Below are 23318 nucleotides of genomic sequence, written 5' to 3'. Positions count from 1 at the left end.
TTGAGTTAGTTAAGGCAAAAATGTTGGTCAGAGTCAACCAATAAAACTCATTGCTCTGTTTTAAATAATTTTTACCTCCTCCTAAGCAGCCAAGGGCTCAGTTTAGCTTCTCATCCAGAAGATCCTGCAACCTAAGTTCCTCAATACTACACCAAAGAAATTAGCTTAGGCTATGTGCTCAAGACCTGGAGTAGAGTTTGAAGTCGCAAAATGGTGACTAAGGGATGAGACTGCTACTAATGAGTCAAGCTGACACCTCACAGCAGGTAATAATAAATAAATCAGAATGATCAAGAAGAAAAACTAAAAGTGTCACTGGGGAAAATTTTTATCATAAAGTATTGAATAATTGTTGGTCATTATTGTGTTCAAATTAAGTAAGATTTCACCAATTTGACTGAAACCTAACAATTTTTCCAACTCACGGAGTGATCAAATCAGGGAAATATTAGCAGCTAGGTTTATGATCAAAAACCATGAAACGGGTCAATAATCCTTTTAGATGTTTGGAGCTGCATTTATTTTTAAGAATCAGATTATCGAAATAAGTCACATTTTTAGCCATAATGAGTGACCCCCACTCCAAATGATATATTTCAATGGCTTTCCTCAGCAGCTTATTCTCCTTGTATTAGATAAAAAGCTTTTCCTTCTCACCCCAAAAGTTACCAAGGCGTTCATTTCAGTAACCACTCCGAGTCAAAGATGTCAATTATAATGTTTTGCCCCTATATTTGTCATTGCTGTACCAATAGTATTTAACTGAGAAGTATGCTGTTAGAGTCGTTCTATCCGAAAAAAGCTACACAATTACCTAAGTATATTTTCTCTTATTATGGTAACTGCTCTTGCTACTTGGACTGATACAGTTTTGTCTGTTAGAAGTCTGTAAAGTAGCATGCTAATCAATTGTGCCATTGACTCTGATCACTTCACCAACATAATGGCAGGGATGTTTGAAATCACTTGTCACACCATGCTGGTAGCTTTTATATTGTGACAGAATAAATGTTTAATTCATTTATTCTGCCTCTTATGAATGAGAAGATGAACAAAGCCAGTAGTGCCACCCTGTTCTTTTACTCCGTGAATCAGTTTTTTCAGTGAAAAAGTTGAACCACAAGCTGTTGGCAGCTGTAGAGAAAGACTTTCTCCCCTCAGTTAAATAGCTGGCACAGTGAGTGACTGGTGAATAAAGTGAAAGATCGGTTTAAATAGGGAATATCTTTCTACTGTGGGAAAGGAAGAGAGTTATTATAGTCAACTATGAATTAAGTCTTTCATTTGCTGCTGAGACATATACATATTCATAATCTATCAAAGTTAGCGATGTGTCAAGGCTCGGAACTCCAGAGTATTAATTTTAATGGCTCCTGAAGTACTGTCTCTAATTCTATAAGAGTGACACAGTTCTTGACAATGTAATGCAGCAATTAATGGTCACTACAATGTATGATCCTGAGTAGTTGCACATTTGAGCATTTTGCTATTATATTGAGGTAGCTGAATTCTATTTTCTTACGAGTTGAGTTTTTTGGCAGCTTATTTACCTAAGTAAGTTACCTTTTTTTTTCTTTTCAGGTGAAATAAATTTCTAATAGTCTACAAGATTATGAACAAAGCCTGATGTCTGGATGACATTATTCAATACTTCTTAGCAGCCAAACTGTAGTGGCTGCACACATTTGGAAATTTAACTTTCTTGATTCACAATGTACCAAGATTTTTATTTCTTCTATATGGCTGGGGGAGCAGTTATAGTTCAATATGGAGGTTAATAATCCATTCAACGGCTTCAGTTAACACAGTGTGAATAGTTGCAATGCCACTAGGAATGGATCTCTCAGGACAGGAGTTCAGTGTATAGGCGATAGTCCAACTTAATAGCCACAGTCACAATCTGAGCTGCTCCTTGTGTTCCATTTGTGCAGCAAGTGGCCAAATCTTCCCCAGCCTGTCTTAAACTGGTTGAGGGCTGTCCAGAATTTCCATAGAAAGTTGAAACCTGGAACTTCATCACTTGGGTCAATTACCAGTTTGCGGTTGATGTTTGCAGTCAACCAGGAAGTGTGCCATTGAGAGGTGGGGCTGTCATCAGTTTGTAGGGGGTGGAGTGTGTTCCAGTAGGGACCATGAGATTTCAGACAAGTGAGTGGGGATTTTCTGAGGTCCTGTGTCAATGGGAGTGCTTTTTTAGCTGTCAGCCAGTACTGTTTGTTGATGAGGGTGTTTTCCCTTTGGACATCAGGAGGTGCTAGTACAGGAAGCAACTCAGGCTGTATTGGTCTCAAGGTCCCAGAAATAATCCTCATGACTTCCTGGAGATAGATACCAACCACGTTTGTGTGGTGGCTCCTGAGCCAGGTTGAGCAGCAGTACTCTGCTGTTGGGTAGGCCAGGGCGAGTGAAGCAGAACATAGCATTTTGGCTCTGCTGCCCAGCTGGTACGAGCCAGTTTCTGTGTGAGATTCACTCTCATCTTGACCTTGGCTCCAGTGTTCTGGAGGTGTAACAAATAAGTTAATGTTTGGTCAAGAGTGATACCAAGGTTTTTTGGCATGGATCGTGGTTAAATGCTCGGCCACAGAACTGGATATGAAGTTCTTCCCAGGCCTTTGAGTTGTTCAGACAAATGACAGCCTTGGCAATGTTTTGTCGAAGTCTCCATTTTCTGAAGTAGGCCTTCAGAGAACATAGATCTTCAGTGAGTGCTTTCTCAATATTCTGAAGTTCTTTAGCTTGGAAAGCCAGGGCCAAGGCACAGCATATGAGAAGAATCATGACTTTGTGGGAGGGAGGTCACTGGTATATTTGTTGAAGAGAGCTGGTGCAAGGATTGATCCCTGTGGGAGCCTATTGTTGGCTATGCATGAGCGGCTGATTTGATCTCCAAGGTGCACATGGAACTGTCAGTTGTTGATCATGGAGTTGATTAGTTGTAGGGTTTTCATACAGTAGATGATTTTGGAGAGCTTCAGCAGCATGTCTGTGCACCACACTGTGTCATAAGCACAGGATACGTCAGCAAAGGTGGTTCCTGTCCTCAGACCTTTCTGGGAACTGGCCTCAATATATGGTGTGAGTGTCAGGACCTGCTCAGAGCAGTTGTGGCCTGTGTGAAAACCTGCTGTTGCGGGGAGGTGAACGCTGCTTCTATGGTGGCACACAGTCTGTTTAGCCGGAGGCATTCCAGGACCGTATATGATATTGAGAGCAGTGCATGGGTCATCAAGTGGATTCCCTGGCTTCGCAATGGCCACTATCTCGGATCGGTGCCAAATGTTTGGAATGGTGTAATCTGATGTTCTTCAGGAATTCTGGGTAAGTCCCATCTACTCCTGCTGCTTTGCCCAACTTGTTGCTGTCAGGGAGCTATCTACTTCCTCTCATGTGGAAGGGCTTGAGAAATTGGTCTGCTTTGGAGCAGTCTTGAGAAACTCCATCAAGGCTGTTTTAACATCCACTTCTCCTCAATGCTACCTGGTACCTTTGAGTTTATTGGGAGCTGTTAAGTGGCTGCATCAACATTGATTCTGGGCCGCTGGTGTGGTTGTTGCTCAGCTGCTCCCAGGCAACATAGGAGTTTCCATGTCTTTCAGCTTCAGTGCATGAAGTCAATCTTCTCCACTGTTGCCCATCATCTTATGAGCTGTCCTTCATCAAGAGGCTCAATGAGTGCTGTTGCTACATCGGTGTCTTCATTTTCCCTGGAGTCCTTCACTTTCTGAAGTCCAGCAGGGGAGGAAGACAGCAACCTTCATGTGGTCCCCCTGTTAAAGTGAGTTTTCCAACCTGTGAACTAACATTGTCAAGAAGGCGACCGAGTTCCAGCCACCAGGCTCCTGGTCCAAGCAGGAAAACCCACTGGAAAATCACAGAATCACAGGATCACAGAATCACACAGTGCTGAAGAGGCCCTTCAGCCCATCGAGTCTGCACCGACACGTGAGAAAGACCTGACCTACCTACCTACCTAATCCCATTTACCAGCACTTGGCCCATAGCCTTGAATTTTATGACGTGCCAAGTGCTCATCCAGGTACTTTTTAAAGGATGTGAGGCAACCCGCCTCCACCACCCTTCCAGGCAGCGCATTCCAGACCGTCACCACCCTCTGGGTAAAAAAGTTTTTCCTCACATCCCCCCTAAACCTCCTGCCCTTCACTTTGAAGTTGTGTCCCTTCGTGACTGACCCTTCAACTAAGGGGAACAGCTGCTCCCTATCCACCCTGTCCATGCCCCTCATAATCTTGTACACCTCGATCAGGTGGCCCCTCAGTCTTCTCTGCTCCAACGAAAACAACCCAAGTCTATCCAACCTCTCTTCATAACTTAAATGTTTCATCCCAGGCAACATCCTGGTGAATCTCCTCTGCACCCCCTCCAGTGCAATCACATCCTTCCTATAATGTGGTGACCAGAACTGCACACAGTACTCCAGCTGTGGCCTCACCAAGGTTCTATACAACTCCAACATGACCTCCCTACTTTTGTAACTATGCCTCGATTGATAAAGGCAAGTGTCCCATATGCCTTTTTCATCACCCCACTAACATGCCCCTCCACCTTCAGAGATCTATGGACACACACGCCAAGATCCCTTTGTTTCTCAGAATTTCCTAGTGTCATGCCATTCATTAAATACTTCCTTGTCAAATTACTCCTACCAAAGTGTATCACCTCACACTTTTCAGGGTTAAATTCCATCTGCCACTTATCTGCCTATTTGACCATCCTGTCTATATCTTCCTGTAGCCCAAGATACTCAACCTCACTGTTAACCACCCGGCTAATCTTTGTGTCATCCGCAAACTTACTAATCCTACACCCCACAAAGTCATCTATGTCGTTTATATAAATGACGAATATTAGGGGACCCAGCACAGATCCCTGTGGAATAGATTCTCTTAGACACAACAAAGCTGAGAAACAGGACCAGCAACAAGAATATATCAGCTCAATGTTGGAGGCCTATCCTGGTAAAACGTGAGCTACTGACAAAAGAACTCTCTGCCAGGAATGTAGACATAGTCACCCTGCAAGAAACAGCAGCTCATGGACCACTCCAGGCATCAAATCCACATTCCTGAGTACCAACTCATTGCAAGCAGGGATAACAAAACATACAGCCTAGCCACTTACATCAAGAAAAGGCTTATCAAAGATGCAGAAGATCTAAAATCAGATGACCCCCTACTCCATCTCCATAAAAGTAGGTAAGCTGACGATCAGAAATGTTTACAAGCCACCAAATGAACTGTTGCCCAGCACTGTAATAAAATCATATATATTGGCAACTTCAACAGCCAACATCACATGTGGGGCTACCTCAACAACAACACTGGGGTAAAACAACTGTCAGACTGGGCCTCCGTGCATGTCCAAAAACTTGTGTATGATGCAAAACAGCCTGGCACATTCTATTGCACCAGATAGAAGAAGGATCACTCACCGGAGCTTTGCTTCTTGACCCACAAAGCAATGGCGACTGCTGATGTGCTCCCAACAAGTACTGCCCAAATTTCCCCACTCCCACATTGCCCAATCCTCACTTACATCAGCCTCAATTGCCATCCATAAACTCAAAGTTCAAACCACACTGAAATCTGCAGAAGGACAACTGGGATGCCTATAGCAGATACTTAGAAACCACTATTAACTTGATCCCATCCCTCCCCAAAAATTACAACCGCCTTACTTGACTTCTCAAACTGGCAGCCACCAGATTGATTCCCTAAGGCTTCAGATAAACTTTCATACACCAAGATGCATGTAGGTCACTGACCCAAGTGGCATATATGCTCAGATTTTGCTGTAGCAGGGCTGGCATGTGCCATTAATTAGACTTGCATTTAGTTTTTTACGTTTTCAGTGTGGAAAAGTGTGAGCCAGTAACATTGCAGCAAAGGAAACAGGGCATCTGAGACCTGAGTGAACAGGGCAAGCCACTGTATTGTGAAATTAACAGCACAAGGATTGTGGAGGAAGTGTAAATTAGAATGGGTGAATTTGATATCAAAAGAAAAAAGAGAAATAAAGAGCGGGAACTAAAGACTGGATCAAGACAGTGAGTGAAAAGAAGCAGAGAGGAAAAGTAAGCAAAAATAAAATTGGCATTTTTTAAATCTACAAATCATACCTGAAGGAATGAGACTCCACAATTGTAATAGTTAATTTTTAATATGAGAGAGGTTGATTCATAGTAGTTAACAATTATCACACTGTGAGTTTAGTTCATATCATCCTGCACAAATACACCAACTTCACTCCATTCATTTCACTGGTGAGGCAGACATTGCAACTCAGACAGCAACTTTTGGCTATGCGTGTTTAACGGTGCATCTGCTTCTCACCTGAATTTGTTGTATCAGTTTGGCATAACTAATAGCAAGTACAATTAGCCTCACCAGTATGTTGAGAGCAAAATCTATCCTGTAGTTAGTGATGCCGGGATGCATTTGAAAAAGGCACATGATGCACCCTGCATCACCTGGTCAGCACATGTTTTAATTAAATTTAATTAACGTTAGCCAACCCAATGACTGCTCAGCTTTAAACATTAGTGATGTATTTTAATCAATCAAGATGCATGTACGTTTTGAGTACTCCTTGTATATTGTGGATTAGAATCTCTATAGAAACCAAAGAGACAGCAACAAATCTGATAAGCTGTCAGGAGATAGACCACTTACTAATATGCAATTGGTAAATATTTAGAATAATTAAATCTTGCATTGAGTTGGATTGTACAGTGTTTTTATGAAGTCTGTATAACAGAGCAAACTATGTACAGTTACTGACATAGTAATATCACATATACTACACTGACTCCAAAAACACTTAAACTATTCAGAGCAGTTTAGTTCATTTTAAAAACTAAGTTAAAGCATTATCTAATGTATCTAAAGCAGGATTTATCATACAAACTCTGCTGCTTCTTGTCTTTTTAATTAGCTTCTGTCTTGCTCCAACGCTTTATTGTAGTTGCCCTGGTCTGCCTCGAAATCCTAGTCCACATTTTGTCACCTTGTGATTGGACTTTCCTTGTCAGTCTCCCCACTACTACATTACAAGTCATCCAGAATGTAACAACCCATGTCTTCTTCACCTGTACCATGGTCCATGTCCCAATCACCTCTATCATCATCAAGCTCCACTAACTTCATGTATCCCAGGCAGCTGACTTCATGATTATCACCCTCACCTTCACCGTCTCATCCTTCCTACCCCCATAATCTTTTCTAATTACATAATCCTGCAAGTACTTTTCAGTACTCCAAGATGGCATAGTTCTCATTCCTCATCTTTCGTAGCCCTGATGGGTCCTTCAAATGCTGCTGCTGAATTCTTCCTTTTCCTGGTCACAATTCTAAACACTTCCTCTGTTGGCATAACTCTCCTTTCTTCACACGTTATTCTTCTCTCTGCATTTGATTTCAGTATTTCTAGTCCATTCTGCTATCACCTAAACTCTTGCTGCAATTTTTGATTGTTTATTGCAAATATATCCTTCCCTTCTCTCGATTTTTCCCTTTTAGATAATAGTATTGTTTTCATTCTGAAACAGAACACTAACTTTTAGCACAGCATTTGATCAAGTGAATTTATTTTAATTGCGATGTATGCATATGCACAATCAAACCAATGGGATAAAACATACTTGAAGATGGTATTGAAGTCAGCTGCTCTTACTTATGTAAAATTACACAAGGTACGAAAGTTTCACAAGTTTTCCAGATTATTCCTTTGCCATTTGAAAATTTTAAGCAGGTCTTCCCTCAAGAAGTTAGTCATAGGTTGTTAAGTTACTTTTGCTCTGTCCACTAGTATCAGCCTACATAAAAGCTATACGTTATCATTTCCACTTGGGCCTTCTATAGGATTAATCTAAAGTATCATCAATTATCCTTGTTCCAATAATTCTTATTTCCACACCATCTTTGTTTCTTCTGGCTGTCAGCAGCTTTCACTCGGCCTGTTCCTTAGTTATTCTTTGTCTAGCTGGTTTAACCCAATCGAAAGCTAACCTGGCAGCCTTACTGATACAGGGAGTCACCTGATTCCTACTCCGAGCTTAAGCAGTATCTTCCTGGTGCTTTCTTCAAACTATACTTGTATTTGGGTGCCTGTCCAACTCAGTACCAAATGTCATTCTGACTACCTCTGTCCTCACCTTAGGTAGTTTCCTGGTATTCTATTGGTCCTGTATCTCTCCCTGAAACCCACTTGGCTGCCACCTTGCCAGCTTTGCTCTGTTATCTCATCGCACACTCTGTTAGTTCCTGTTTGGTACTATGTGACAAAAACACAATTTGTCTAATTTTTCCAAGGTAACTTCAATAAACTATTTAAATTACAGAATGCATGCTACAAATCAGAACACATGACAGAATGCTGTAGCTTATGATAAAATATTTTTAAGATGCTGCACACCTTTCATTTATTTTCCCTTTTTATTTTTCTTGTTGGATACACTGTCTCATGTCTGCCAGTCTGCCTGTACCTTTACCTACTCCAGTATCTGTAGCCAAGATATGCTATATATGCTTCACATTCCTTCTAATACTCCTCCCCTCCTACATGTTCCACATGTCACATAAAATCTTCCCAATAATTAAAAGTACCTGACTCCCAAAATCATGAGTTACCTTGTAAGTATTTAAAATTTGTAATCTATCAGGAGTTGCAGGTTCATATGTCATAGTCATACGAACATTTTTTTTCAAAAAATTAACTAAAAATGTTTCCTTATTTTTATCTGGTAGTTTCTTCTCAAGTTTTTCAATAAGTATCCAAGAATCCCTTGAGGTTGTTGTGAATAAATGTGTTGCATGGCATGACATTGACTCAGTCAGAGCAGAAAGTCCCAGGTTTGACATTTGGCACATATTCAGTAACCTGATCCTAACAGGCAGCTAAGTCCTGGACAGGAAAGAGAAGAAAACCCAACCACAAGGTAATGTTCATGCTGCTTGAGAGAGCACATGTGTGTCCTTCAAGCAGAGGCTCAGCTGTGATGCAATCCACAGTCAAATAGGCAGAGCTCACATATGATGATGAATGGCGAATTACACAAAGCATCAAAAGGCTGCCACCTCTTGCAGACTGTACCCAAGTATAAGTTGGTGCCTTCATGAGAAGGGATGAGAAAACATGGGGGCAAAATTGTAGTGAATGTGAACATCGATAACCTTGCAACACAGTCCCTGAGATTCCCTACAAGTGAATTTTCAGTCTCAGTTACTCTGTCTGAGAAGTTATATGGGAGTAATGTACTTGCTTAAGGCAGGAGGAGTCACCAGAATACTCAACTGCTGCACTGTTGTACACCTTTCAGTGGGCAATGAGAAAGAGACAATCGCAGAGCCTCAAGATCAGCTTGCTTGCTGTTTGTTAGAGTTGCACTTTCATGTTGGGATGCCTGTAAAATCAGAGGAATTCCCTATTTGGGGAATTTTAATTTTTAATTGTATTACTGATTTCTATTTCAAAGCAACTTTGGCCCAGATCTTCCGGTCTCCGGAATGCCAGAGACCAGACATACGACCCAAGATGCGCACCCTTAGAAGTACTGATGAACTGACATACATTGGAATTGTCCGGGAAATTCTGATAGGCAATTCCCCTACTCCCCAGGACCCTTCAAAAAAGTTTTCGACCCTGAGTTAGAGGCGGAGGTTTCAGACAGCTCCGACTTACTTACCTGGATAATTAACCAGGAGATAGAAAAATCCTGGTCTAGCTCCTGGTAACAATACAACTGACACCTCAATCACCCATACTGAACCCCCATGCCCCCCTTCCACCGACTGCATCCCCAACCTCTGACTAACATCCTGAATTCCCAAATAACTCCCTGACCCCTCTCCAATCCAACCTGACTACCCTTTCCAAATTGACCTGACTAGCCCCCACCACCCAACTAACCCCTAACCCAACTTGACTACCCCCCAACCTGATAACCCCTCCTGACACAAACTGACTACCCCCAACACACATACCCTCTCACTCACCTACACCCTCATCCTACCCACCTTGTAGCCTATCCACCAACCACCCTACCACCTCACCTAACTGCCACCCTATCCACCTACCACCCTAGTGCCTCACCCTTTTGCCATGCTACCACCTCACCCACATGCTACCCTACCTACCTGCCACACTGCCATCCTACTCACCTGCCATCCTACCACCCTACCCACCAACCACCTCACCCACCTGCCTCCCTACGCACTTACCCACCCTTACCCCACCCACTTACCCAATTACCTCACCCACCGACCTAACCTGCCACCCTTACACCTTCACTCATTCATCCAATCACTCATTAATTAACATTCATCCATCACCCATTCACTAACATTCACACTGGACCTTTAAATTTACCTTATGACAGTGAATGCAGTAAAAAGGGGGCATGTCTTCTGTGCTAATTCTCTTCACTCTGTGGATTCCTGTGCTGAGGGAGGTGTACACATTGTGCATCAGAAGTATGGCCCTTTTAAACGTATCCAGCTAAGTGGGTAGTTTTCTATCTGATCGGCTTTCAGTGGTTCTAACACTGATTGGGAGATTTGGGCCATTATTTCTCTGTTTGCAGCAAAGTAATTGTTCTTGATAAACCATTCAAAGATGGCCTTAATAATGAGTTAGATCCTGCAACAGCTTAAACAAAACACTTTTTGCACTATGGTCTGGATTTTGCTCCTTTGAATCCTTGTTGGAGGTCAATCATCTCAGTTCCGGGACATCACTGCAGGAGTTCCTCAGGGTAGTGTCCTAGGCCCAACCATCTTCAGCTGCTTCATCAATAACCTTCCTTCCATCATAAGGTCAGAAGTGAGGACATTTGATGATGATTGCAGAATGTTGAAAACCATTCGCAACTCCTCAGATACTGAAGCAGTCCATGTCCAAATATAGCAAGACCTGGGCAATATCCAGGCTTGGGCTGACAAGTGGCAAGTAACATGCATGCCACACAAGTGCCAGGCAATGACCGTCTCCAACAAGAGGGAATCTAACCATCACCCTCTGACATTTAGTGGCATTACCATTGCTGAATTCCCCACTATCAGCATCCTGGGGGTTGCCATTGGCCAGAAACTAAGCTGGACCATATAATTACTGTGGCTACAAAAGCCGGTAGAAGGCTAAAAATCATGCGGTGAGTAACTCACCTCCTGGCTCCCCAAAACCTGTCCACCATCTACAAGGCACAGGTCAGGAGTGTGATGGAATATTCTCCACTTGCCTGGATGAGAGCAGCTCCAACAACACTCAAGAAGCTGGACACCATCCAGGACAAAGCAGCCCACTTGATTGGCACCACATCTACAAACATTCACTCCCTCCACCAGCGACACACAGTAGTAGCAGTGTGTGCCAACTGCAAGATGTTCGGCAGGAGCTCACCAAGGCTCCTTAGACAGCACCTTCCAAACCCACAACCACTTCCATTTATAAGGACAAGGGCAGCAGACACATGGGAGCATCACCACCTGGAAGTTCCCCTCCAAGCCACTCACCATCCTGACTTGGAAATATATCACCGTTCCTTCACTGTCGCTGGGTCAACATCCTGGAACCCCCTCCCTAACAGCACTGTGGGTGTACCCACACCACGTGGGCTGCAGTGGTTCAAGAAGACAGCTCACCATCACCTCCTCAAAGGCAATTAGGGATAGGCAATAAATGTTAGCCTAGTCAGCAATGCCCACATCCTGTGAATGAATTTAAAAAAAGCAAAAATCTTTGCTGAGCAGCATTAACACAGGGCACAGATGTGAGCCAGCATTCACTAATCATACTATACAAGGGAAGGCATTAGTTAATGATGTTAAATTTCCATTACATCTTTGATGAAACTTGCTGTGTGGAGGACACAGTGTGAAATGTTGAGGCAGGCGATATCATATCAGTTTCAAAGACATGTCTAACAACATTTTGACAGCTGTGTTCAGTTCAGTCATCAGTTACGGCTTGTGATGAAGGAGTCGACAATGGAAACTGATTTTTAAACCTTCGGTTCTCAGGTGAAATACCTGTAAAAGACTATTGGCATTTATAGCTGAATACTACTGGCTTTGGAAAATGTGCTGTATTTCTGTTTAAAAACAACAGCAACTAATCTTATTAACGCAAATCCTGCTGACACATACACCTGTTGGGTAGTTATTTTCATGTGCAAGTCAATCTTCTTCAAAGAACTCTATTCAATAGCTGTCTTTCCTTTACAGCCTAAAATACTGAGGTTCAGAAGAACAGCGCTTGATGAGATTAGGCTTTAACAGGTGTATGTTTGGGATTGTCTAGAATGTCATTTGATGACAGCATTAAGCTCTCTGGGTACAAATTCAGTGCAAGTTGATTTGCAATGGAGGCCTTCCTCTATATAGGCTGAGCAGTGAATCACAGCAAGAACTTCAGATGAGTCTTCTTTTCTTCTGTCAATTTCATCATAAGAAAGATCATGGATGAAAAAAGACCTTCAGCGACCAAAGCTCACCCTTATTCATAAACTGGCCCATTTTCATATCTAACTGGATTCACCCAATCTTTCTGTTTGATAACACTTGATAAATTATTCCACTCCTCTTACTCTTTGAATAACAATGCTTTTTTCTGGTCTCTGTTGCAAGTCTATTTTTCATTACGGATAATTTCCATTTCTGTCTGCAGCTCTACTTCAAGGGAACAATATGAATTTATCTTTTGTATGGCATTATGTACTTAATTTTATTATTTCAATGTTACAGTACATAACATATATCCTGTTGCTATTTATTTTCACAGTAAGCTTTTCAAATGTATGTAATTTGTTGTCAAGCACGGGAACAGCAATGTTATAGGCTGTGTTGGGAATAGCTTTGAACCAACCAGAGCCATTTCATTTGTGAGCTGTTGCAATGATCAGATAGGGGAAATTATCTTCACTGTTGGAGGCCTCAATAACAAATGTAAATCAAGGTCAGGTGATGTAAGTACAAGACCCAGTGCCATTTTGTCTGCACTTCATACCTCCTGTGGCTGTCAAACCTGCAGACTGAGATGAAAGTTAGCAAAATGTCTGGGCATCAAAGAAAGAGAAATGAGAAGACCTCATAAAATTGACAGGTAGGGAAAAGTCATTGAGGTGGTGGGTGAGAAGGAAGAGCAGCCTGGCAGCAGGTTAGAAAAGAAAAAGAGGTGCATAAAGTAGCATGGAAGTGCAACAAAGCATATAAGACAAGTGAGAAAATTAGAGGCTTCGCTAACAGGTATGAATGAGTTTGAGGCCCATATGGTGTTTGGGAATGGGATATTTTTACTTTACATTGAAACAGGTTGTTCAACATGTGCTTATGGTGGTCATGCAAATAAGTCCATTATTATTAAATGAAAGAAAATACAACACTTAAAACATAATTAACAAGATGGACTAGAAGATAAAAACAAAAAGCTAAAAGCTACTGCGGATGCTGGAAATCCAGAACAAAAACAGAATTACCTGGAAAAACTCAGCAGGTCTGGCAGCATCGGCGGAGAAGAAATCAGTTAACGTTTCGAGTCTTCACGACCCTTCGGCAGAACTGAAGCATAGTTAGGAGAAAGGTGAAATATAAGCTGGTTTAAGGTGGGGGGGCGGGGGGAGAGAGAAGTTGAGGGTGTGGTGATTGTGGAGATAAGCAAGCAGTGATAGGAGCAGATAATCAAAAGATGTCACAGACAAAAGGATCAAAGAGGTGTTGAAGGTGGTGATATTTGTCTAAGAAAAGTGTTAATTAAGAATGGAAGACAGGACACTCAAGGTACAGCTCTAGTGGGGGTGGGGTGGAAAGACTAACAAAGTTTTAGTTTTAGATTTAAAAATAATGGAAATAGGTGGGAAAAGAAGAATCTATATAAATTATTGAAAAAATAATATTGATAATAAACAAACAATCGAATCCCTGAGGAACCTCAAAGTACTCAGAGAGATCGAAGAAGCCCTTAAGGATAGTGGCGGTCCAATAGGGGTGAATGACGATGGTGGCCTAGAAGAGACTGAATTCCAACAATTTAAATTGCCTGTAAGATGAATTTAAAATTAAGTCCTTTAAATGAAAATAAAACTCACCATCATTTTTTTTAGAACATTTATTTCACATTATCTCTGGATCTGGCTTAAAAGTATTTGAAATATGGCTTGTCCTACCTTGGATGTAGAAGAATTTCTGTGTCTCTGCCATTTTACCAGTGTTTAATCCCTGTATAATGACAATCTTTGTGAAATATTTTATTGGTAGACTTTATTGTTCCATTATTTTTTATTTATAAGACCAAATAATCACATGAAGTGCACTTGTAGAATATCAATATTGTCTCCAACACAGCGACTTTGTGACACCGTAAGTAAATGACATTATAAGTACACTCCTGAATGTAATTAAGATATAGTGTATTCATCAAGTCATTGATCAAGCATTTTATATTTCTTAAGTGGTGCAGGTTTCAGTTTAAAAGAAGTGTTTGTTATATGTTATAACTGAGAAACAGTATTGTGAAAAATGCATATTTAATGAAATACCAAATGGTAAAAAAAATTGAGATCATTTTCTTTTAAGCAACTGGCACTTTTCATTTGTTTTCAAATGGTATATTCAGTACATGGATAATTCATCATTGTCACATTGAGACCTTTATAAGTTAAGAAAAGGAGCTGATCGGTATTCAATGTATTCATGAAGCTGGATACAAGACCATTCATACAGCTATGTTTTATTAATACAAGTCTTTTTTATTTACTCATATTCTTTAAGAAACCAGAAGAAAAAAATAAGAAACACAACACTGCCCAACTTCATTCACAATTGACAAAACAGAAAAGGGAAAAGAACTTCTTTCAACAGTTTGTGTCTGGGCCTCCTATTGAGGGGAATCACATTGAAAGGAACTTGGCACCAAGGCTGTGATGCTTTGGTGTAATCAATGGCAGTTCAGGACCTAGGGCAGAGGAGACATCCTGGGAACAGTGGAGACTTAGTTAAAAGTTAGCTTGCAGATTTCTAGCAACAGTGGGTCTTTTCAATTCTAGTTTAGAATTTGTAATTTGTGTTCATACAATTTTATAAATGTAGGTATAAAATTATGATATTGTGCAGAATTGTCCGGTCCCATTGGCGGTGGGCGTCATGGTGGGTGTGAGCAGACAGAATGGCAAGAAAGCCAAAAATTGGTTTTACACTGTTGTGAAACCACTTTGCGATCGTACCCTCCACCCGTCAATGGTGGACCACGTTTCCTGCCGTCTTATGTCGGGAACCTAATTTCAATACTTTAGCATCTCATTATAAGCCCTGCTCACCAGAATCATCCCCTCATGCTGGATCATCCAGGCACATCGGCGCGATTGTACACCGACATGTTTCACAATTGTACATAAGCGATGTGCACCTGGTGAACTACACATCACTCAGGACTTCAAGGTTTGTTTGCTACCTTGCTTCGGGCAGCACTCGCAGTCATCAGTGCCAGGCTTCACAGACAGCGCAACATCACTTTTAGGGGGGCTCACGGGCAGGTCTCTACCTGCCAGACCAGCCAAAAGGTTGCTTTTCAACAGCTGTAAAGCTAGGGCTTACTTGGCGAAGTGGGAGAAGTAACCTCAGGCAAAAGAAGAGGCTGCCGGGCAAGGACTGGGAAAGGTATCTGAGGGGGCACACGTTGATCTGTGCAAGTAGCCTCAAGATGGTGAGAGCTGAGGAGGCAGTCTCCAGAGGAGATGAGGCCAGACGGAGATGTGAGGGTGTGTTTGAGAGAATGCGTGGTCTTGCCCCTAGAGCTGGCAGTGAGTGAGATGCCAGTGAAAGTGTGATGGCCTTGTGAGTGTGTGAGTTTAGAGTGATGAGATGGTTGCCTTACCCTGGCAGCATGGATGAGATTACTCACGGTCTTTCTGCACTGGATGGCCAACATCTCCTGTGCAGCATTGGTACTGACCAACAATGCTCCCGCCTCCCAAGCCAGAGTGGTGAGATTGCTGGACCCCCTGTGGCCAGAGTGGGGTGGAGGACATCACAGCGGGCCTCCAAAAGGCATTCCAGTGATGGGTCACTGAACTCTTCTTGGCTTTCAGGGCTATGTCTTCACTGGAGCAGTCCTAGGCTGCAAGCATTGAGAACTGTGTGCACGACTAAATTTTAGATATGGCACCCGGAATGAGGAAATGGTGGGGTAACGATGCGGCGGGCGATTCAGAGGTCGCCCGCCAATGAGGCAGCATGTTTCCTGTGGCTGCATAATTAATGAGGCAGGAAGCAGACTATATGCCATGAAAACCCACCATTCCAGCCGGTAAAAACTATATTTTTCATGCCTGCTACTGCACTTAGTGCAAATCTGGGATGATTCCACTTGTTATTTTCAATGCATCTTTTCACCATTATGATTACACTGATTGTACAGTAAGGAACTGTTGTGGACATTTTTTGAACTTAACCATCCACCTGCACCCCTTTCCGTTCTAACAGCTGTGTGTGCTAAACAAGCCTTTTCTGTCACAGACAAGAGTGTGCATGCACAACTCTAAACAGCCATGCTATTCAGCAGGTCAATCAGCACAAGTTTTTGCCATCAAGGAATACTGCCATTTTCCATATAGCACATAACTCTCAATTTCCTAATCTGCCAATGTTGGACTATGGTTTTTCGATGTGGAATAAGCAACTTAAAATGAGTAGGAGCTTTTTCTTTATATTGTTTATAGCAACCACACAACTTTGAGAGCAGGGCAGAGGGAGGAGCTTTGGACTGTTCTCATCAAGAGCGAGCACAGATATGATGGCATTATAATTCTAACACCAGGTTTAATTAAAGAGTTTACAGGCCTCTGTAATCTCACATAATATAAATTAAAACAGTGAATCTAAGTAGAGTGTCTTATTGCATGATTCTCCGCGTATATAAGCCAGATGAAAGGCAGAGACTTTGATTATGTGGCACCCACTGTATGAGTGGCCTCCAATGGTATTTGGGTTTGCCTAGTTAGGCTGTTTGCTACCTGGTACAAATGGGCAGAGCATACATGGCATACATTGTGCCCATTTGTATCACAAAATTGCAAATCGGATCCATGAGACCATGATTGCATGTTACAAGTAGTTTCCTGCCTGAAATAGGTGGACACTCTGGCTTCCCATTTCAGGCCCCTACCCAATAAAACAACAGCCAAAGTGCCTGTATGGAGATGGCAGAAAATGACATAACACCATTTTGTGGCCACTGCCACCTCATATAAACTGGGTGGAGCAAATTCAAATTAGTTCTTGTCTAATCTAATGCAGTGAGTCTCAAATGTTTTTGGTTGAGGGACCCCTTTTCAAATGGATTTGTAATCATGCCTCCACCAATCAACTCTTTGCATATATACATTTCTGAAACAGAGACATATCAGAGTCCTGTTAAAGGAACTTGCATGAAAGTTGCCAGGTCTGTTCGATATAGTGAACATCAATGTGCTTGGTCATGGGAAATCTTTTTTATTTTCTCAGCTGAAAGGTAACCCTACAGGTTCAGCAACATGCCTGTTGAATACTTCACCAGCACCTCCTTGCTGTTCCCTAGAGTGAGATTAGGCTCAGTGCCTCCTGTTGCAAGTTTCAGATGTGACCATCCACAGCCTGCCTACTCACTACATTGCATTTGAGGATATCAGGGATGTTTCCTCACCCTCTGCTATTTACTGGCCTGTCTGTTCTGGGATATTGCTAACACATTTCCTGGTGTGTGGCATTTCTGCAATTGGGACATCACCAGTCACTGGGACAGACAACAATGCATGTCAAGTTGGAACATCGCAGCAACAGCTCGCATTCCCATTATTTTGCAGGCTTCCTGGACTGTTTCATATCTCTAGGGGTTCATGGACCCAGTTTGAGAACCACAGCCCTGATGCCTACAAATGGAAAACGTGATAAAGAAAACAAAGAGTAAAAAGCCTGAGAATGTAATCCTGTACAGATGGCTGGGTTTGCATGCATATTGGATCCTATTCGTGAATGTTTCAGCTGTTTTAAATTAAACTCACATTGATAAACAGAAAATCAAGATGGAGGGGGCAGCAAGGGACCCATGAAAAGAGTTCAATAAAATCTGCAACTGGCCAAATCAGTATCAGGCAATATAGATAAGTGCAAGGTATGGTAATAAAAACAGAGACTTCTGGAAATATTCAGCAGGTCAGGCAGTATCTGTGGAGAGAGAAAGGGGTGGGGAGCTGTTTCAGGATGGCTCCCTGATGCATTCATGCTGCTGGAGAACTTTCCTACGGGCGGGTTCAGCTGCCTGCTCCACAAAGGTGGGCAGACAATAAGGCTGGTTAAGACTCCAATTAGGGGAAGATTTGCTGCATTGCCATAACTTTCCTATTGGTGGAGGGGCCCCCTGTCCAATGCAAATACCACCAATTTATTGGAAGCAGCCTCCCTGCAGAAGACCAAACAGCTTTGGGAGCTGAAGACTCCGTGCTCCAATGACAGGGCCACGTGAAAGGAAGTGAGTGCAAAGCACTTTATGCAATTATACAGGAACAAAATGGAGCAGATCATTGCAAAGTAACACTTCAAGATTCAAACCTGAAACTGATGAGGAGAAAATTTAGGACAGATGTCAGGAAGCTCTTCCTCATTGCAAAGATAATCAACACTTTGAATGATCTTATGGGTGGGTGACTGGAGCTATGGAACTTAAATTCATTCACACTATTAAATGATATGATGCAGGCAAGAACATGTTTTCTTTATTCTGGAAGAATGACTTAAGATGGGTTGAATGGTCTCCTCGTCTATTAATAACTTATGAGCTGGAATATGATGACTGTGTGTGATGGATATATACTAGATGTCTTATGATGCTTATAGTGACTCAGAGATCATGATGTTCCGGAATGAAGGTGATTGAAGAGAGGGATACTTAGCTCAGGTGAAAAAAATGAAAAGAAATTTGTAAGAGTTTTGGCTTGAGACAGTGGGGCTGTGTTTTTGATTGATTCCTGGAAAATAAATTAATTATCAGTGTTAATCACATTTGACAATTTGTTGCAGTGTAGTTTTATATCAGCTTCTGACTCTGTATTGTCAGTATGTCAATATAGAAGTTGACTTAATGATTTCAATGTTCTTTAACACAGGATTGAGGGAGAGTTGAAAGATGTAACAAGTCCTGTTATTCTACCAAACTTATTTTCAACAATTTTGGTAGTGAGGAAACAGAAAGAAATGGCCAGAAACACTTGAGAAATTTTTATTAATTCAATTTCCACTTTATTTTAGGGTTCCAAATGGTTACAAAGTTCTGATTTGTCATTGCTCAGTAAATACAAAATCGGAGCCATTGACCAGACACTTAACTGAATCAACCATATTAATACTGTGACTACAAGAGCAGATCAAAGGCTTCCCAAAGCGTTTCCACCAACTACAAGGCACAAGTCAGGAGTTAAAGGAGAAAAACAAATTGTGACATCACAGGATTGGAGAAGGAGCAAGCTGTTTGTGAGTATCTAGTGAGTGTTTAAAGTTTATTCTATTCCTAAAGTTTAAAATAAAGTAGGAACCGTACTTTTGGTAAGGTTTATTAAGTAGGGCCAAGTAAAATAAAGTTAATATAAGTAAACCAAAGTAAAATATAGTAAACATAAAAGAAACAAAGTGAAGCCATGGCAGGCCAGCTCGGTCATGTGGAATGCATGCCCTGTAATATGTGGGAAGTTGTGGATGTTCCCAATGTCCTAGATGACCACATGTGCAGGATATGTCACCAGAACCTTGAGCTCCAATTTTCTGAGCTCGAGTGGCAGCTGGAGTCACTGTGGCACATCCACGGGGCTGAGAATTACGTAGTTAACATGTTCAGAAAGGTGGTCACACCACAGCTTAGGAGCCTGGAGGTAGAAAGGGAATGCGTGACCGCCAAGCAGTCGAAGAAACCAGACAGGTAGTGCAGGAATCCCCTGGGGTCCTGCTCACAAATCAGTTTTCCATTTTGGAAGCTGGTGAGAGTGCTGGTTCCTCAGAGGAGTGCAGTCAGAGCCAGGTTTGTGGCACCACAAGTGGCTCAGCTGTACTGGAGGGCAGGAAGAAGAAAGGAATAGCTGTAGTGATAGGGAATTCATTAGTTAGGGGAACCGACAGGCATTTCTGTGGCCGTAGACATGACTCCAGGATGGTATGTTGCCTACCTGGTGCCAGGGTCAAGAATGTCATGGGTCAGCTACGGAACATTCTTCTGGGGGAGGGTGATCAACCAGAGGTCATGGTCCACGTTGGTACCAATGACTTAGGTAGGAAAGGGGATGAGGTCCTGAAAGCAGACTTTAGGGAGCTAGGAAGGAGATTCAAAAGTAGGACCTCTAAAGCAGTAATCTCAGGATTACTCCCAGTTCCACATGCAAGTGGGTATAGAAATAGGAGAATTGAGCGATTAAACATGTGGCTGGTAAGCTGGTGTAGAAGGGTAAGCATCAGACTTCTGGGGCATTGGAACCAGTTCTGGGAACGGTGGAACCTGTACAAGCCGGATTGGTCTACCCCTGAACAGGGCTGGGATGAGTACCCTCAGTGAGTTTTGTTAGTGCTCTCAGGGGAGGGCGGGTGTGGTTTAAACTAGATTGATAGGGGGATGGGAACCTAAGGGCAAAGTGAGTGACTCTGAAAGACAGAAGGAGCACAGGTTAGAAAGTGTACAGCACAGGAATTTGGCAGTGTTAAAAGCAAGGAGTATAACAAATAAAGCCAATGAGCTGAGGGCACACATGGACACATGGCAACATGATATTGTTACTATAACGGAAACTTGACTTAAGGAGAGGTAAAAATGGCAGCTCAACATTCCTGGATATAGAGTTTTCAGGCAGGATAGCAAGAGGAGTAAAAAAGGTGGGGGTGTAGCATTACTGGCTAAAAAATCAATTACAGCTTTGAGGAGGGATTATACACTAAATGAGGCATCAAATGACGCCCTGTGGGTTGAGCTCAGAAATAAAAAGGGGCAGCCACACTGCTAGGAGTGTACTATAGACCCCCAATTAGTGGAAAAGAGTTAGGAGACCAAAAATATAGGCAGGTTTCTGAGTGCAAAAACAATAGGGCAGTAATAATTGGGGACTTCAACTACACTAATATCAATCAGAATATGAACAAAATTCTTGAACTGCATTCAAGAGAACTTTTTTAGCCAACACGTAACAAGTCCAGTGAGAGGGGACGCAATTCAAGATTGAGTCTTGGAAATGAAGCTGGGCAAGTGGATGAAGCCATTTTGGAGATAGTGACAATAATAGTTATATTTAGCATCATTATGGAAAAGGACAAAGATAGCACAGGAGTGAAAGTTCTAAATTGGAGGAAGACAAATTTTATGAAGCTCGGAGGTGAGCTGGCGAGAGTGGACTGGATACAACTATTAGAAGGGAAACAGTGTCAAATCAGTGGGAGGTATTCAAAGGCGAGATTCTACGGGCACAGTGTAGACATGTCCCCACAAAGAAAAAGGGTGGTACTACAAAATCTAGAGCCCCCTGGTTATGCAGAAACACACAGGCCAAGATAAAGCAGAAAAAGAAAGGTTATGACAATCACAAAAGACAATGCTTTGGAAAGCCTAGATGAATATAGAAAGTATGGTGGTGAAGTATAAAAGGAAATTAGGAAAGCACAAAGAGAGGATACGAAAAAATATTGGCAGGTAAAATTAAAGAACACCCAAGATGTTTTACCAATACATTAAGAGAAAGGGAACAACGAAGAAAATGGTAGGGACTCTTAGAGATGTACATCGTAACTTGTGGGTTGATGCAGAAGATGTGGGCAGGGTTCTCAATGGATACTTTGTCTCCATCTTCACTAAGGAGTGGGATGATGCAGACATTCTAGTTAATGAGGAGGGGTGTGAAACATTAGATACAATAAGCACAATGAGAGAGGAAGTTCCGGAGCGACTGACATCCTTGAAGGTGGATAATCACCAGGGCCAGATGGATTGTGTCCCAGGCTGTTAAAGGAAGCCAAGGGGAAATAACGGCTGCTCTGAGGGTAATTTTCCAATCCTCACTAGATACAGGAGAGGTGCCAAAGGATTGGACGACTACAAATGTTGCACCATTATTTAAAAAGTGTGCAAGGAATAGACCAGAAAATTATAGATCAGTCAGTCTGACTTCAGTGGTGGGCAAATTATTGGCATCAATTCTGAGAGACAGGATAAACTGTCACTTAGAAAGGCATAGGTTGATCAGGGACAATCAGCATGGTTTTGTTAGGGGAAGATCGTGTCTTACTCACTTAATAGAATTTTTTGAGGAAGTAACAAGGAGGATTGATGAGGGTAGTGCAGTGGATGTTTACTTGGATTTTAGTGAGGCATTTGACATGGTCCCACATGCCAGACTAGTCAGAAAAGTGAGATCCCATGGGATACAGTGGAAGATGGCAATGGATGGCCAATGGATGTTTTTGCGAGTGGAAAACGGCTTCCAGTGGTGTTCCACAGGGCTCAGCGTTGGGGCTTTGTTGTTTGTTGTATATATTAATGATTTGGACATAAATGTGGGAGGAATGATTGGGAAATTTGCAGAAACCACAAAAATTTCCCATATAGTTGATAGTGAAGAGGATAGCTGTTGTCTCCAGAATGATATCAATGGTTTGTTTGAATGAGCAGGAAAGTGGCAAATGGGATTCAATCCAGAAAAGTGTGAGGTAATATATTTTGGAAGGGCAAACAAAGCAAGGGAATACTCAATAAATGGGAGGATATTGAGAGGGGTTGTGGAAGTGGGAGACCTTAAAGTGCATGTCCACAGGTCCTTTAAGGTGGCAGGACAGGTGGATAAGGTGGTAAAGAAATCATATGGAATGCTTTCCTTTATTGGACAAGGTACTGAATACAAAAGCAGGGATATAATGCTGGAACTGTATAAAACGCTGGTTAGGCCACAGCTGGAATTTTGTGTACAGTTTCTGGTCAGCACATTACAGAAAAGACATAATTTTTCTCGAGAGAGTATAGAGAAGATTTACAAGAATGTTGCCAGGGCTTGAAAATTGTAGATATGAGGAAAAATTGGATAGGCTAATGTGGTTTTCATTAGAACAGAGGGGGCTAAGGGGTGACCTAATTGAAGTGTACAAAATTATGAGGGGCCTAGACAGTAAAGACTTGTTTCCCTTAGCTGAGGGGTCAATTACCAATTAGATTTAAGGTGATTGGTAGAAGGGTTATAGGGGACATGAGGAAAAACGTTTTCACCCAGAGGGTGGTGGGCGTCTGGAATTCACTGCCTAAGTTGGTGATTGAGGCTG

This window comes from Cetorhinus maximus, chromosome 6, assembly GCF_964194155.1.
Source record: "Cetorhinus maximus chromosome 6, sCetMax3.hap1.1, whole genome shotgun sequence".
NCBI lineage: Eukaryota > Metazoa > Chordata > Chondrichthyes > Lamniformes > Cetorhinidae > Cetorhinus > Cetorhinus maximus.
Note: the sequence above shows the minus strand (reverse complement) of the source record.